Source organism: Odocoileus virginianus, chromosome 15 (assembly GCF_023699985.2).
Source record: "Odocoileus virginianus isolate 20LAN1187 ecotype Illinois chromosome 15, Ovbor_1.2, whole genome shotgun sequence".
In the NCBI taxonomy this organism is placed as follows: Eukaryota; Metazoa; Chordata; class Mammalia; order Artiodactyla; family Cervidae; genus Odocoileus; species Odocoileus virginianus.
The window spans coordinates 32,165,935-32,180,198 of NC_069688.1; the positions used below are offsets into that span (position 1 = coordinate 32,165,935).

Sequence of the window (14,264 nt, forward strand, 5' to 3'; positions counted from 1 at the left end):
GTTGGGTTGTGCAGCCATCTGCCACTACATGCTCAAGTATTGTGGTTAAAAAAAATCTGGCCACCCTGCCTTTGATATAGAAGAACCACATAGCGTTGAGTCATACACTGTGGAGAGAACACAGCTAATTATGGGATATGCTGGGCCCAGAGAAGATGTTAACTGCTACATAATTACAAGTGCAATCCAAGGGGACGGAGTCATGGAAATTCAGTTAATATAAAGAAGTCAACAGAAAAATACTAAATTCTAAGCCACAAATTGTTGATATATGATCTCCTTCTTAAACACTCTTCCAAATTTAAGATCTGGTTTGTCACCAGCGATGTCCACAATCCTACAGCACTTTTTCACCATTAAATGAAATATTATTTAACAATGCTGTGTTTTGATGACTGGAATGAAGATGAAGGAATGGCATCAGTTTCGCAGACATAAGACCTTGGTTCCAGCCTCAACTTGCCAATTAAAAGAGCAAGAGACCTTGAGCAAGTCACTTAATTTGGGAAGGGGGAAAGAAAGCAGTTAGTTAAGAGGATGTCTGAGGTTTTCCCTCGTGACAGAAATAGTCTATTTCAAAAGAGTCACTGATCATCAAGTTTATTTCACATAAGTATTGGGATTTCAAAGACAAATAAGACATAGTCTAACAGCCAACTTCACAAGGTTATTACACTTTCTCTGAAGGTCTCATAATTTAGAAAGCTCATGACAGTTATAGAAACTTTACCTTTGGACATTTCTGCTATTTTTCCCTCAAATTTCAACTCAAATTCTGATGAAGTAGAATAACTTCTCATGAGCAGTGGATTAAGAAGTTGAAAGGTGGGAAAGTAGAAATAAATCTTTCATGGGCAATATTTCATGGCCACATTCGATGATTCCTAGACTATGTTCCACAACATTCTATTTATAGGACAAGAGGCTACAGGTTGAGACCAGTCAAGAAAGCCAAGGCATTTAAAAGAACCCTAGCACTGTAGTTGATGTATTATACAGACTTCAGTTAAGTGGGCTTCAGTGAAGTGGTAAAGAATCTGCCTGTCAATGCAGGAGACCCAAGAGACAGAAGTTCGATTTCTGGGTTAGGAAGATCTCCTTGGGTAGGAAATGGCAACCCACTTCAGTATTCTTGCCTGGATATTTCCATGGACAGAAGAGCCTGGCGGGCTACAGTCCATGGGGTCACAAACAGACATGACTGAGCACACACACGTGTGTGTGTATGTGTATGGAGTGCCATCCCCTCAGGGGTAGACCATGTGCCACAGTGGGGGTTCTTAAACTGGGATTTGAATTAGAATCATATTAAGAACACATGTCATATTATAATGTTCTCATTCGGTGGCTCTGTACTGATATTCTTACCTTTGTTTTTAAAATAACAACTTCATTGTGCTGTAATTAACATACCACATGATTCACCCTTTTAAAGTGTACAATTCAGTGATTGCTAGTACATTCACAAAGTTATGCAATCATCACCACTGTCTACTTTCAGCACAATCTTATCACTCCAAAGAGTAACTCTGCTACCTCAGGACCATGAGTGAAGTGAAGTGAGTGAAGTTGCTCAGTCACATCCAACTCTTTGCGACCCCATGGACTGTAGCCTACCAGGCTCCTCCGTTCATGGGATTTTCCAGGCAAGGGCATGAGTAGTCACACCTAATTCCTCCTTCCCCATCCCCTGCCAACCATGTCCTTACATCTCAAGGGACAGCTATAAGAAGAAAATGGGTTTCTTGTCAGATCTACTAACTATTTTAATTCCCAAAGTTCCAGAAAAGTGATAAATAGCTAAGGGCTATGAGTTCCCACTTACATGAATTAGGAGATGTTTTGGGTTCAGGAAAATGCAAAATTGACTATATAAACACTAAAATTATGATACCACTTGGGACTACAGTTTATTTTCTCAGACCAATTCCACAGTGCTTTCAGAAAGTTCTCTTAAGAGACTTTTTCTTCCAAAGACCTCTGTGCTATCCAACTAACATAAATGGTAACAGGAACTATAATAGCAACAGGAACAGACTCTCCATGAGCTCTTGAAGAAACACCTCAAGCTGATCTTTTAACAGATGCCCAGCACCTGTCTTGTAGCCTGCTGGAGATGTGTGAGAGACACTAAAAACTTAACAAGAAATTCAAAGATCCACTGCTTCCCAAAGATGCTGCCAAGGGCCAGATTTCTGGAGGCTGTCATCATTGTTATCAATTGGAAGTCATAGTAGTCACCACTCTGATAATGACATCCCTTTATTGGGAGCTTCCCCTGGAAACAGCAGAAGCATTTTCAAGCTGGTGGCACTATACTGTCCAACATGGCATGGTTGATGCATCAGTCAGGACTGAACTCAACCACATGTGTCAAAAATCTAGTTACAGCACATTAACTAAATACGAGTTTATTTTTCTTATGTAATAAGGTCCAGAGAAAGGTAGTTCAGGACTGGAGCAGCTACTCATGAATAACAAAACTCTTTCCACTTTCTCAGCTGCACATAACTGTAGTTCTTTATGTTTCCCTCATTCTTCTGCCCACAGCTCAGATGAAGTACTTTTTAATCATCTTAAAATTATGAGAATGACAGTTTGAGAAGGAAAAAACAAAAAAAAAACAGCAGCTCCTCCAAAAGCTCGAGCCAGTAGACTTTTACTCACACTTCATTAGCTAAAACTAGGTCATATGACCAGGAGAGGCTTGGCTACCAAGAATTCCACAGAGGAAAGTAGAAAGTGTTGCTTCTCTACTAAAAACTGGGTTGCATTAATTGAAAGTGGAAAGGAGGAATATGCAGAAAACTAGGAGTATCTGCCACATGAGGTTTTCTTTTTCTTTTTTTTAACACCCTCATAGCTATGTCTAAGTAAAAAACCTGATCTGAAGTTCATGGGTTTTTTTGTTTGTTTAGGTACAAGAAATTACTGACTAGTGCTAATTTCAATCTAAAACTTCTAGTTACTTTTTATGTTACTCTAAGAGGCTGCAACTCGGGGCAGGGGGGACAGAAATATATATATATATATATATATATATATATATATATATATATATATATATATATTTATGGATAGATAGATAGATAGGTTTGACATTATAAGTTTTTAAGATGAGGGTCCTGCCTCAGAAATGTATGAAGCTCCAGTAAATATAATGCTTTGCATAAAGAGGTCTACATTTCTTCTGAAGTATGAATGGGAGGGTTCCAGAAAATGAAGTCAGTTTTACCCCAAAGCCTGGCCAACTAAAGTGTACAGCACCTCCCAAGCAAATCACGCAAAGCGAGCATCAAGTTGCCTAAGAGAACACTGCATATAAATAAGAAGCTCCAATAAAATGTCTTCTTCAAAGTGTCTAAACAGTGAAGGAAAACAAAGAAGAATATTGGAGGACTTTCACACAGAACGGTGGTGCTCTCAGCCACAGACAATGGGGTGCAGAGGGTTTCCAGTTGATGAATGTAAAGAGAGCATCCCAGCATGTTCCTCGGGTCCAGGGAGAAGGAAGCTACTCTCTGTTACAGGCTTAACTGTGTCCCCTGAAATTTACATCTGGAAGTCCCAACCCCTATATCTCAGAATGTGACTTTGTTTTGAACATGACAGGTGTAATTAGTAAAGATAAGGGCATACTGGAACAGAGTGAGGCCTTGATCCAGTATAACTGATGTCTTTATAAACAAGGGAAATTTGGACACAGACAGCCACACAGGGAGAGAGACGTGTGACAATGAAGGTAGAGATCAGGATGATGCTTACACAAGACAAAGAACCCCAAAGAATGTTAGAAAACCACCAAAAGCTAGGAGAGAGGCATGGAACTGAATGTCTCTCAGAGTTCTCAGAAGGAAGCAACCCTGTTGAGACTGTGAACTTGGACTTGTAGTCTCCAGAACCAGGAGAGAAGACATTATTATTCTTTAAGCCACCTAGTTGGTTGCACTTTGTTGCATAGTCTGAGCTAACTAACACACCCTCTAAAGAAAGATGATGATAATTGGCTTTAGTTTTTTTCATCAAGACAACAGATCTGAAGGCTACAGACCTAAGCAAATAGTGATTTTCCAGGATATCAACTTTACCCCTTCTGATGGTTGCACAGTCTTACTAAGTTAATCAACAAAAGACATATGGGAACGCTGTGGCCTTGAATTCCAAATAGTCTCTCTAGTTTGTGTTTATGAATTTCCATATGGGGGGAAGCCACAGTTGGAATCAGAAGCTAAAGTTTCATTCAGTACCATGCTGATTAATTGGCTGAAGAACTTTGGCAAATGACTCATACTCTCTGAAATTCAGTTATAATTACCTTTAAAATGGTGACAATACCTAGTCCAAAGGAATGCTCTGAAGATTAAATGGTGCAATGTAATACACACAGTTCTGTGGATGGCACTTAGTAATCTTTCAAGAAATTTTAATAAGGTTAACACTCCTGCGTTGTATCTACACCAGTTCTGTTCAGTTTCTCAGTCATGTCCGATTCTTTGCAAACCCATGGACTGCAACACACTAGGCATCCCTGTCCTTCACCAACTGCTGGAGCTTGCTCAAACTCATGTCCATTGAGTCAGTGATACCATCCAAGCATCTCATCCTCTGTCATCCCCTTGTCCTCCTGACTTCAATCTTTCCCAGCATCAGGGTCTTTTCTAAGGAGTCAGTTCTTTGCTTCAGGTGGCCAAAGTACTGGAGCTTCAGCTTCAACATCAGTCCTTCCAACGAATATTTAGGACTGATTTCCTTTAGGATTGAAATGGTTTGATTGCCTTGTAGTCCAAGGACTGTCAAGAGTTTTCTCCAACACCACAGTTCAAAAGCATCAGTTCTTCAGTGCTGACATAGTCCAACTCTCACATTCATACAGACTACTGGAAAAAACCATAGCTTTGACTAGACGGACCTTTGTTGGCAAAGTAATATCTCGGCTTTTTAATATGCTGTCTAGGTTGGTCATAGCTTTTCTTCCAAGGAGTAAGAGTCTTTCAATTTTATGGCTGCAGTGATTTTGGAGCCCCCAAAAATAAAGTCTCACTGTTTCCATTATTTTCCCATGTATTTGCCATGAAGTGATGAAACCAGATGCCATGATCTTAGTTTTCTGAATGTTGAGTTTTAAGGCAACTTTTTCACTCTCCTCATTCACTTTCATCAAGAGGCTCTTTAGTTCTTCTTCGCTTTCTGCCATAAGGATGGTGTCATATGCGTATCTGAGATTATTGATATTTCTCCCGGCAATCCTGTGCTTCATCCAGCATGGCATTTCACATGATGTACTCTGCATATAAGTTTAATAAGCAGGGTGACAATATACAGCCTTGACGTGCTCCTTTCCCGATTTGGAACCAGTCTGTTGCTCCATGTCCAGTTCTAACTATTGCTTCTTGACCTGAATACAGATTACTCAGGAGGCAGGTCATATGGTCTGGTATTCCCATCTCTTAGAATTTTCCACTGTTTGTTGTGATCCACACAGTCAAAGGTTTTGACATAGTCAATAAAGCAGAAGTAGATGTTTTCCTGGAATTCTCTTGCTTTTTTTATGATTCAATAGATATTGGCAATTTGATCTCTGGTTCCCCTGTTTTTTCTAAATCCCATTTGAACATCAGAAGTTCACAGTTCACATACTGTTGAAGCCTCGCTTGGAGAATTTTGAGCATTACTTTGCTAGAGTGTGAGATGAGTGCAAATGTGCAGTAGTTTGAACATTCTTTGCCATTGCCTTTCTTTGGGATTGTAATGAAAACTGACCATTCCTGTGGCCTCTGCTGAGTTTTCCACACTTGCTGGCATATTGAGTGCAGCACTTTCTCAGCATCATCTTTTAGACTTTGAAATAGCTCAACTGGAATTTTATCACCTGCATTAGCTTTGTTCATAGTGACGCTTCCTCAGGCCCACTTGACTTTCCACTCCAGAATGTCTGGCTCTAGTCCAGTGATCACACCATTGTGGTTATTTAGGGCATGAAGATCTTTTTTGTATAGTTCTTCTGTGTATTCTTGCCACCTCTTCTTAATATCTTCTGCTTCTGTTAGGTCCATACCATTTCTGGACCACTTATTGTACTCATCTTTGCATGAAATGTTCCCTTGGTATCTCTAATTTTCTTGAAGAGATCTCTAGTCTTTCCCATTCTGTTGTTTTCCTCTATTTCTTTGCAGTGATCACTGAGGAAGGCTTTCTTATCTCTCCTTGCTATTCTTTGGAACTCTGCATTCAAATGTGTATATCTTTCCTTTTCTCCTTTGCCTTTAGCTTCTCTTCTTTTCTCAGTTATTTGTAAGGCCTCTTCATACAGCCATTTTGCCTTTTTGCATTTCTTTTTCTTGGGGATGGTCTTGATCACTGCCGCCTGTACAATGCCATGAACCTCCATCCATAGTTCCTCAGGGACTCTATCTGTCAGATATAATCCCTTGAATCTACTTGTTACTTCCACTGCATAATCATAAGGGATTTGATTTAGGTCATACCTGAATGACCCAGTGGTTTTCCCTACTTTCTTCAATTTAAGTCTGAATTTTGCAATAAGGAGTTCATGATCTGAGCCACAGTCAGCTCCTGGTCTTGTTTTTCTGACTGTATAGAGCTTCTCCATCTACAGATAGTATCTACAGATAGTGCTATAGTAGAATAAAACATGATTTCTGAAGCATAATCAACTCTCAATAATCTATGACTATAAGAAAAGGTTATTATAGGAAGTAAAACCATTAGTAACTAATTTAAAAACTATGTTTTCCAAATGAGGATTTTTATTGTTTTTCATTATAGACCTTGTATGCGTACATGCGTGCTAAGTCATTTAAGTCATGTCTGACTCTCTGTGACCCTATGGACTCTAGCCCCCCAGGCTCCTTTGTCCATTGGGATTCTCCAGGCATAGAATTCTGAAGTGGTTTTCCATGCCTTCCTGAAGGGGATCTTCCCAACCCATGTCTCTTATGTCCCCTGCATTGGCAGGCAGGTTCTTTACCACTAGTGCCACCTGGGAAGTCCATAGAACTTATGTATGCTCATTATAAAATGTGTAAATGATATAAATATGTATAAGGTAGAATTATAATTGTATATTTCCCAAATCCAAGGTTCAGTGCGTATTTTTCACATTTCTTTATATATGTCTCTGTGTTTAATATAAATTTTTGTAAATTATTTTAAACAAAATTGGATCATATTCTGTGTGCTCCCAACAGATTGATTCAGCTCTGTTCAATAATTTATCTTCAACCTTTCATGCCATACATACTACAAGCTCTATCTCAATGTTTCAAATGTTGTATAGTGACTTCCCTGGTAGTCCAGTGGTAAAGAACCCGCCTGCCAATGCAGAGGACATGGGTTTCATCCCTGGTTCGGGAAGATTCCACATGCCACGGGGCAACTAAACCCATGTGCCACAACCACTGAACTTGCACTCTGGAGCCCACAAGCTGCAACTACTGGGTCCATGCAGGTTGCAGCTACTGAGGTTTGCACACCTTAGGGCCTGTGCTCTGCCACAAGAGAAACCACTGCAACGAGAAGCCTGCACACTGCAACTAAAGAAAGCTCACACACAGTGACGAAAACTCAGCACAGCCAAAAAGAAAGTAAAATTTTTTTAAAAAATGCTGTATAATAATGATGTTTTATGGATATACAAAATATATTTACTCAAGTTGTTTGAACACTCAGATTTGCCTGCAAATTGTAAAATTCACAACGTTATAATAAATAAAAACTACGCTTTAGAAGGGGCTTTCCAGGTGGCTCAGTGGTAAAGAATCTGCCTGCCAATGCCGGAGACACATGTTGAAGCCGTGGGTCGGGAGATTCCCTGGAGGAGGAAATGGCAACCCACTCCAGTATTCTTGCTTAGGAAATCCCACGGTGAGAGAAGCCTGGTGGGCTACAGTCCATGGGGTCGCAAAACAATCAGACACGACTCAGCAACTAAACACCACCACCACCACTGTGGAGAATGAATCTATTTTCTCCAGTCTTTTAAAAATAAAACAAGGCATTGTTGGAAGGAAGAAAGAAAATGGAAAGGGGAATGTTTATTCATTTATCTAATAATTTTGGTTTATATAACGTCAAATAACACATTTGTAGGTTGTCTTGTTGAATTTTACTGATAATTTTCCTGAATGAGAATTAACTGAATTGAGTGGCACTCTCTAGGTCAGGTGTACACAGCTTTAGATAAAAGCTATACAATCCAATAAAAACTGATCTTCATTGAACATGTAATGAATTTCATCTAAATAATCTAGTCTCAGGTTTTCATAATTTTTCCAACATTTTGACATCCTGCAGGAGTCCCACTGTGAATCACCTCTAAAGCCAGATGGCAAAGCTTCTCAAATGACATGCCCAGAACTCACCCAGGCAGACATCCTAGGATCTTAGCTTCATTTTGCAGATGAAATAAAACAGGGTTTTGACTTAACATTCATTAAGAGAAAGAAGGAAAATATTTTTCTTTGGTGTTAACTTTGGGAGTGTTAAGCAATGCAAACATTTTAGAGCCAGCAGTTCATGATACCATGCGGGCAGACATGCCAAGAGACACCCTTGCTTGGAAAGACGGTTCTTCTTTCTCTAGTGGGTCTACATATACTATGTGGTTTCCATCAAAACTCCGCTGAGAGTTTTCAAAAGGATATTGACTAGCTCTTCCCAAAGTCATCAAAAGAGCAGATTCTAAGAATAGCCAAAATAGTCTGTATCAAAAAAGACAAAACTCAATGTACCAACTCAAAATGTAAAGTGATAGTTATTAAAATATTGGGGTGACTAATAGGAATTGACTAATTGAAACAGAATATAACACACACACATGTGTGTGTGTGTGTGTGTGTGTGTATACACATGAAAGTTTATTATGTGATAGAGGTGATAGCTCAATTTAGAGGTAAAATTGTTTGCTACTTAAAATGCAGATAGAAAAAGTAGACATCTATTTGAAAAAATAAGCTATTTATTTCATTATATACACAAATGAAAGAATCAAACATATAACAGAAGCTGCAAAAAGCAGCAGAAGGAAAAAGATTCTAATAAGACTATTAACAAATTCTGGACTGATTTATGAACAGAAAGCGCTGTGCCCTGTGCTCAGTCACCAGTCCTGTCTGACTTTTGGCGGCCCTATGGCCTAAAGCCTGCCAAGCTCCTTGGTCCATAGGATTCTGCAGGCAAGGATACTGGAATGGGTTGCCATGCCCTCCTTCATAGGATCTTCCTGACCCAGGGATCGAAATCGCATATCCTGCACCTCTAGCACTGCAGGCAGATTCTTTACCTGCTGAGCCACCAGGGGGGCCTAGACACACACACACACACACACACACACACACACACACACACACCAAAGTCTTTTTAAGTAAGACACAAAACTCAAAGGATACATATACAAACATTGATAGATTTTACTAAATCTTTCAAATCAGTTACTTTGAAAAATATCATAAAGATTCTTCAAAAAATAAAGAAAAGTGGGGGAAAATACTTACAAAAACTATCAACACTCACAATATTAACAGCTCTTAGAAGCCTAAGAATAACGTATTAAAACCACTGGGGAAAATGCACAAAGAATTTGAATAGACAGTTCAAAAAAAGAGAGAGCAAATCATCAATAAATATTAAACAATATTCATCCTTATGGTTACCAAGGAGCTAGAAATAATTAAAACAACACTAACATGACATTTTCACCTATTGGATATGCAATAATTTAAAAAACCATATCTAATAACAACAGAAGTGTAGGAAAACGGACATTCAGCACTGGATGCAAGAGAACAAACAGCCTTTTCACAACGTGATTCCATAGTGTTCATCACATTCAAATGCATTTATATTTTGGTGCAGTAATCTTACCTTTCCGTTTCTCTCTCAGAAGCCCGCTCACAATTGCTAAAAGATATTTGTGCAAAGGTGTTGCTGCTGCTGCTAAGTCACTATTGCACCATTATTTTCTAAGTTACCCTTGAAGCACATGCCAACTACATAAAACATGTTAAAACTCAAAATATGATTAATGGGTGACTAGAAGGCTCAAAGGGACAAAAATAGCAAGGAGAAACCTGGCTGGAGTGAACACTCTACAACTCAGTTCAATAAAAAGGCTGAAGGAGACACAGGGTAGAAAGAAACCATGTTTTTTTTCAGACTCTCTCTCATTCCAAGAATGATCTAAACCTTGTATATAAAATATTAGAATCAGATTTCTGTTTTTCATCCTAATTGTGTTTCTTTTCTACCTGAAGTCAAGATGCTCCTTAAGAAATCTTAAATGAATAAGAGGTTTTACATCAGTGACTTCTAGTTCTGATGTCCAAAGCTAAAATGAACAGTGACTGTCTTCAGCTGAAAACACTCTTTCAGGGCACTAAACAAAGTCACATATTTACTAAAGCTAAGAGGCAAAGCTATCATCAAGGAAACATTGCTCATCGGGCCAGAGTCAGAGTTATATCCTCACCAATAGACATCTATAATATTCTTTTCTCTGCTTTTTGCTAAAGGTTCATGCAGTTCGAACTTCTACAGCCATGTTTATCTACCTAATTACATATTTCAACCTGCATTTGGAAGGCTAGTTCCATTTCATTACAGCTTCCCACAGACAAAACAAAAATATTTGTTTAAACTCATCCATTGAACCAAAAAAGTGACTACTGTTTTCCTATTCAACTGATACCAATATTGAATCTGAACACTAAAATGATGAAAGATATCTGTCTGGCTGAACAGAGAACAAGAGATCTTAGGCTTAAAGTACATCACCACATCCTTCTTTCAAAATGGGTTCATAAGTAGTATGCAAAACAGTTTTTGTATCACTGGGAAGACGCTATTCTATTCCAAGTCCTTTTAACCAGACACCTGTTTCCAACCACTAGTGATGCTTAAGTCTTTCTCACTTGGCTTACCCTATCTCCCCAAACCAAAGGAGTAGGTCTATCCCAGGATGGTACATGCTTCACTTTCTAACAGATAGCATTCCCACAGATCCCTCTGGATCCCTATCATGGTATATTCTTTTAGAGCTTCTTGCAAATAGAGATTCCACTTACCTATGTTATGAGGTATTGGGTATCCAGAAAGAATGATTAAGGCTTAGGACTTAAAATTGAACTAGTGAAGGCAATCGCAGCTCTGCCATGTCACTTGTGTGTCCGTGAGCATATTACTGAACCTCCTTCAGCATTAGTTTCTTTATCTGTAAAATGGGAATAATAAAAGCACTTGTAGGATTGCCAAGATCATTAGGTAGACCAATATAGTGTCTGGCACATAACAAATACAAAATATTTAGCTCTAATTGCCACATTTTCAGTATCTCCCTGCACACCCCTGCCTCGGACATACTTAGCAAAACATGTTACATAAATTCCCAGGAGGCCAAGAGACCGCCTGCAGGTTTTCCCAGGATATAGGCAAGTACACAGTACTGAAGGCAATTCCACCGAGCAGGAGGTGAACTTCCTCCCAGGCCCTAGGCAGGCCTGCCTCTCCATTTCCTATTTCGCTTTATGAAGATCCAGATAAAAAGGACACCGGTTCCATGACTCTAAGCCACTGTGTACACGTCTATACTTTGTAAAATCAACCTTTCTGTAACCCTAGTTGTGCATGCATGTGTCCACTGCTAGACTGTGAACTTGAAGCAGCACCAAGTTTCCTTCCTCTTTGTCTTTCTCTTGGTGACTGCCTGGTACCATGTCTGGAGAAGCAGCATGCATGCTCAGTGGTGTCCGACTCATTGCGACCCCATGGACTATAGCCCACCAAGGCTCTTCTGTCCATGGAATCTTCCTGGCAAGAATACTGGAATGGATTGCCATGCCCTCCTCTAGTGTCTGGAGAAGAGCAAAGGCTAAATAAAGAATGAATGAATGGTTGTAATATTTATCAACAAGACAATTGAACCAGCTCAAGGCAAAAGGGAATTTGCCTTGTTCTTTCCTAGCTCCTTTTTCCCCAACTGTAAGGATATTCTTCCTTTGGTTAATAATGCCTTCCAGCATGCCTTAGCTTGTCTCCATCTGTGTTTGAGATTCCTTCCTTCTATCTCTTTGTATCATAACTTTCTCTCTGTCAAGTGACAATCAGGTATGAATGCATTCATTAATCAGGTAGGCAGCCCCTAAGACAAGGTACAAACAAAGGAATGTAACAAAAAGTTAAAAATCTTAATCCAAGGAAAACTTGTGTGTAAAGAACTTAACATGAGTCACTAGAAGGGGACAATGTCTAGTCTCATCCCTGACAGCTGAGAGAAAGACAACTTTTTACTTATTTTCCAAGAGGCTTTTTAAAAATAACAATTTAGCTGCTTTACAGCGTTGTGCTAATTTCTGCTGTATGGCAAAGTGAATCAGCTACACATATACATACATCCCCTCTATGTCACCATCGAGCATTGAGGAGAGTTCCCTGTGTTATACATCTCATTAGTCATCTATTTTATACATAATAGTGTATATATGCATTTGATCATTCCTTCTCCTTGGAATCCTGATGGTTTCTTTAAGTGACTCTGAGAATAGCTGTTGTACACATAGAATGTGAGCAAGTCCGGCCAGCCTGCTGCTGCTAAATTAATTTATCTTTTCTCTGTTTTTTCCAGAGCCACACTCGAAAGAATCAAAGTCCATGAAGAAAGTATTCTGAGAACAGCTACTGCTGTGTTTGCAGAACTGCTTTTCAGAGGAACTAGAGATAGCAGAGGGGTTATCGAGTTCAGATGTCAGAAGCAGCATTATTATGAACACAATTAAATGTTTGATGTCTTTGAGTGATCGCATGTAACTCCTCTACATAGCCAATGAGTAACATGACCAAAGACTGGTACTTTCCCTCACAGTTGAAACCTCCAGCTAAATGAATCACAGTAGTTCTATGAGAAAGGGAGGGGGAAACCCCCCAATAACGAGCCAAGAGATTTTCAAGTCTAACAGAGGAAGTAACTGGGGGAAGTGGGGAGTCAGAATGCCTAGCAAGTCCATTGCTTCTCTGATGGCATCTCCTATGTGCTCTAAATCATCTCGGACTGCAGAGTGTATTACATTACATTGATTGCCTTTATTTGATTAGAGTGGAAAGTGCATGAGGATAGTCTTACCTGACAGAGCAGGAACAGTGGATTTAGTGAGTCAAGTGCTTGAGTCTGAGTACAGTGTTGGCCATTATATCTCCATAAATTTGGATTAGTTATTTCACCTCTTTGGACTTTCAATTTTATAAACTGAAGACACTATTACTATCTTCCTCATAAAATCATTGTTGGTATTGCTTATAATAATTAATCCATCTAAAACCCTATGTTTATACCCAGGTAAAATTACTGATGATCAGTAATTACCAGTTGCTATTGCTGACCACTGCTGTCCTCCAAGTACAGAGTGCAGTGCACAGAAAATTCTCAAGATAAATTTAATGTCAGTGCCAAGTGTTGTGCATGGAACTGCTATGTTGGTGAATAAATGAAATAGTCTGGAACAATCATGTCATTGTATCATCACACCTCTGCTTACATCATCAAACAATTCTATTCTTTATTCACTGAGTAGATTGCATGAAATTTTGTAGCAGCTCTATAAGGATAACAGAAATTTAAAATATGCCAAGGGAGTTATTTCTTTCTTCAACAAATATTTTTGAAACAGATACAGTTTCCCAAAAATGAAAACATTACAAAAATGACAGAAAGATAAAATTTCTATATCATTCTTATTAATAAAAATAGTCTATAATTATTACCCACCACCCAATAAGCATGGTGCAAGGCTCTTTATATCTATTAGCTCATTTTATGATGACAAAAAGTGGCAAGATCATTATTATGCTCATTTTAGAGAGAAGAAAATTAAGATGTAAACAGACTCAATAACTTGCCTAACATTTTTCAGCTAGAGTTTTCCAAAGCTGAAATCTCTTCTGTATTTCCAAAGCCTGTTCTTTGTCTATCTTGTTATTATCCCTCTTTTCAATATCTTACTATAATATCAGGCAGAATGAAATAAGTACTGGAGGTATGTGTAAATATTGGAGGTATAAGTAAATTATCATGGAACTCCTGAACTCTGGGAAAGAAAACAGTGAATTTGAATGGTAGAGAATGAGGGGTGACCTTAATCAGGACATTTTGAATGAACCATATAAGATAAGGGGAAACAGGAGGAGATGAAGGGAACTTCAGGATGTGAAATCGTATCAGTCAAGCCCTAGCAATGTCACTTCACAGGGTAGAGTGG

The 14,264-nt window shown here is 38.9% G+C and overlaps 1 protein-coding gene across 2 annotated transcripts in view; it reads right to left on the reverse strand.

Annotated features, from left to right (window-relative positions):
• Positions 1 to 14,264, reverse strand: part of COLEC10 (collectin subfamily member 10) — a 490,492-nt gene that overhangs the window by 316,880 nt on the left and 159,348 nt on the right. For both annotated transcript variants that reach the window (XM_070477223.1, XM_070477219.1), the window contains exon 4: positions 11,082 to 11,227. The gene's annotated coding sequence lies outside the window, so the exon portion shown is untranslated. The remainder of the gene's footprint in view (positions 1 to 11,081; positions 11,228 to 14,264) is intronic.